We start from the raw sequence: 4,194 nt of genomic DNA, 5'->3' as shown, positions 1-4,194 counted from the left end.
AAGCTAAAAAGAATGGTACCACCCTTCCTGAAACTGTAGGAGTAGGGGGGTCTAATATGGTCCAAACACAATTAAATCCTTCTAATGTTTCTGGTTCTAGTATACAACGGTCATATAGTAGAGAAAAAGATCTTGAAGAATTAGCTAAAATGATTGTTGTTATGGGTTTGCCATTTAGTTTTGCTGAAAATCCCGGTTTTATTCATTATATTCAAATTGTGTATAATCTACATTTTAAAGGTTTTACTAGAAATACAATTAAAAAGGCTATTTTTGATTATCAAGCTCAACATTTTCAATATCTTCGTTGTTTATTTTATTATAACCATTGTAAAATAGCTATTACTTCTGATATGGGTCGTAGTGTAAATGGTAATGATTATTTCACAATTACTGCGCATTGGATTGATGAAAATTGGACTTTGCAAAAAAGAATTTTAGGTTATAAATGTTGTGAAATGCATAAAACCGGTAGTTATATAGCTCAAACAATTATAGATATTTTGCAAAACTATGGAATTTGTGATAAAATAAGTAGTGTCACATTAGATAATGCTTCTAATAATAGAACTGTTGTTGAAATACTAAAACCGTCTCTTTGCCCTATTTATATTGATGGTTTTCATATTAGGTGTGCTGCACACATATATAATTTGATTGTTAGAGATGGTATAGCAATATATGATGATGGTTGCACAAAAGTTGAACCTGCATGTTATTTTATTTTTAAATGTCAAGTTAAGTCTAGACGTAGAGATTTTGAAAATCGTTGTCGTGAATTTAATCTTCCACCTAGAAAAATTCCAAAATCAGTGTGTACTAGATGTAATTCTTTATATGAAATGCTTGAAGTCGCTTATGGATATAGGAAACCTTTACAAATGGTTTGGAATGCTCATAATTCAAATATGGCATATAGACTTGATGATAGTGATTGGAATAACATAAAAGAACTTATAGAATTCTTAAAAGTTTTTTATTTAACTACAAAAAAAATATCTGCACTTTATTATCCAACTATTTGCTCTGTTTTACCTAATATTTGTGCTATTTCTAATAAATTTTATAAATTCAAAAATAAACCAAGATTTGAAGCATCTGTTAAGAAAATGATTGAAAAATTTAAAAAATATTTTATTCCTATTCCTCAAATTTATTTAACTGCTTGTTTGTTAAACCCACATTACAAAGATGAAGGTGTATCACGAATGGTTGAAAAAATATATTTTAATTTGGGTATTGATAGTGAATATGATGAAACACCTAGTTGTCAAGATGTTAAAGATAGTATAAAAATTGAAGCTAGAAATTTGTACGACTTGTATAATTCTGATATAAGGAATGTAGTACATAACGAAGAGCCTCAAAGTTCTAGGAGTAGATATAATAATGAAGATGATATTGATGATATGATAGATGGTATTATTGAACTTTCTCATAATGATAGAAATGATTTTGATGCATATATTAATCAAAATACAGAACCTACTACTATTGATCTTCTAGAATGGTGGAGCAATCGCGGCCAAGGATTTCCAAAACTTCAACCGGTTGCTCGAGATGTGTTAGCTATTCAAGCATCTTCAGTAGCTTCGGAAGGCGTTTTTAGTGCAGCAAGATTTCAAATTGGAGAGCATAGATATTCATTAGCAGCAGATAGCTTGGAGATATCCGTACTATTTAGAGATTGGATTAATGGCGAGAGAAGGAGTTATGGTCGTCCACCTTTACCGACCAAATTTGAAAATGACGTTGATGAAATAATGCAAGATTTTAGTGATGACGGCATTGATGCAATGGAAGAACTAGCTAATCAACCAATTCCAGAGCATGTTAGTAGAGAAATGTTAAATGATTTAAAAAAAGATTTCCTTGGTAGCATGAACTATTAAATTTAAATGTCTATTAGTATGAGTATAATAATTCGAGGTCTAATTCAAACAGAACCCTTCCTAGAAGGTGGCTGTGTAGATTAGATTTTTTAATACTCTACTAATATTTTGTAACTCAACTTGTACTATTTAATTAATATTAATAAAAGTATAGGCTATTCGCCTTAATTATTTTTTATTATTGTCTTCAAAAGTTCAAATTTAACTTTTATAGTTTTAAAGTGTGAAATTTAAACTTTTATAGTTTTAAAGTTTTAAATTTTCAAACTTTTAAAGTGTGAAATTTAAATTTTTATAGTTTTATAGTTTTAAAGTTTATAATTTAAATTTAAATTTTCAAACTTTTAAAGGGTGAAATTTAAACTTTTATAGTTTTAAAGTTTTAAATTTTCAAACTTTTAAAGTGTGAAATTTAAATTTTTATAGTTTTATAGTTTTAAAGTTTATAATTTAAATTTAAATTTTCAAACTTTTAAGTGTGAAATTTAAATTTTTATAGTTTTATAGTTTTAAAGTTTATAATTTAAATTTAAATTTTCAAACTTTTAAAGGGTGAAATTTAAACTTTTATAGTTTTAAAGTTTGATTTTAAATTTTCAAACTTTTAAATTGTGAAATTTAAACTTTTATACTTTTAAAAGTTTGAAAGTTTGTATTTAAAACTTTAAAAGTATAAATTTTTAAGTGTAATGTTCCTAATTTTTTAATTTTAATAAAAAAATTATAATTTTAACGGTTGGACCCGGTTTCCGGTCCGGTCCGGTCCGGTCCGGGACGGGTACACGGATTTTTTTCCGGAATTACCGGTTCCGGTCCGTCCCGGTTCCAGTTCGGTTCCGGCCCGTGGTGCCCGGTTCCGTTCCGGTTCCGGAACGTCCCGGTCCGGTAGTTCCGTTACCGGTTCCGTTGCCACCCTTACTACTCCCTCGATTCCTAAATAAATAAGAACAAATTAATCTTCTTTCAAGATTATTTTTATATTGATATAGAAAATTTTACACAATTAAAGATTTATTTCTTTCTTCAAGCATTTAATTAGGGGTAAGTTCTTCTATTTTTAAGAAAAATTATGCGGTTAAACAAACATATATTAGTTAATTAGCTAACATAGCTACAATTTGCGTTAATTACAATTTGTGTTTGTGTTTTGTATATGTATAAAGCGAGAGAGACGGAATATACAAATACAAATACATATTTCTTTGCCCTATACACTTATGATTATACAAATACTACAAATCTTCCCTGCACAGTTCTCTTTTGCTTTTAATTTCTCTCTCTCACTTTATACAAACACAAATTATACGAATACAATGTATAATTTATGTTTGTATAAAGCGAGAGAGAGATTGAATATACAAATACAAATGTTTTAACTAAATTCAATTGTATACGAATTCAAATAGTATGCAGTTATACAAATACAACTATTGATACATATACATAGCAGTTACATATATACAATTATCTAACCGATATACATATACAATTCACCTCTCTCCACTCTATGCCCTCTCTCGTTCGCCTCTCTCCACCTTTTCCCAATGTTTCTCGCAATTCTCCTTCTTATAACATGTAGCTACGAATCGTAATTATCAAACTATATCTATGGAGCATAATTAAGCTATTTTTTTAGTGGCTATATGCAAAAATTCCCCATTTTTAAGCAAAAGCCCAAAAGGAAAATATATACAAAATTCAGTCTAAAAGTGACCGAGTTCATCAAACACATCCCTACAAAATTGGGTTTTCTATTTCCTCCTCACTCATCTTTGCATCTCCTCCACTCCTCTGTCTTTATATTTCATTTGTCTTTTAACTTTACCTTACTCGTGCTTCTCCTCTGGATCATCAACATTCTTCATTTATGACTTTAGAAGTGTATTTTCAACTCGCAAAAGTGAGTATTTCATTTTCTTGTTGGTTTTTATATATGTTTTCTTCTCCCCTTAACTCTTTCCTTTTTGCATATGTGTATTCTAATGGAGGTCTTTGAGTTCAGGGTGAACTCGATGAAGGGTTTGAACAACGTGACTTAGTCTTGAAGCTTGTTGTAAGTGTACTATATCTCTATCTTTATTTTTTTCCTCAATTGGATTGTTTACACTATCGTTGTGTTGTTTTCAGCTGAAGTCGTGGTGGAGAAGATGGTGATGCTCTCATACTCCATCTTTTCAAACTCTTAACTAAATTCAATCTCGAGTTTGCCGATCAGATTTCAAAACCCTCACTTTTTGTAGGTCCTTTTTATAAGTTGAAATAACTTAGGCTAGGAAGCTCAATCATAGCTATATGGCCTTTA

The sequence above is a fragment of the Solanum tuberosum genome, unplaced genomic scaffold, assembly GCF_000226075.1.
Source record: "Solanum tuberosum cultivar DM 1-3 516 R44 unplaced genomic scaffold, SolTub_3.0 scf00450, whole genome shotgun sequence".
In the NCBI taxonomy this organism is placed as follows: Eukaryota; Viridiplantae; Streptophyta; class Magnoliopsida; order Solanales; family Solanaceae; genus Solanum; species Solanum tuberosum.
The sequence above is the reverse complement of the archived record's forward strand: the minus strand, read 5'-3'. Positions refer to the sequence as shown.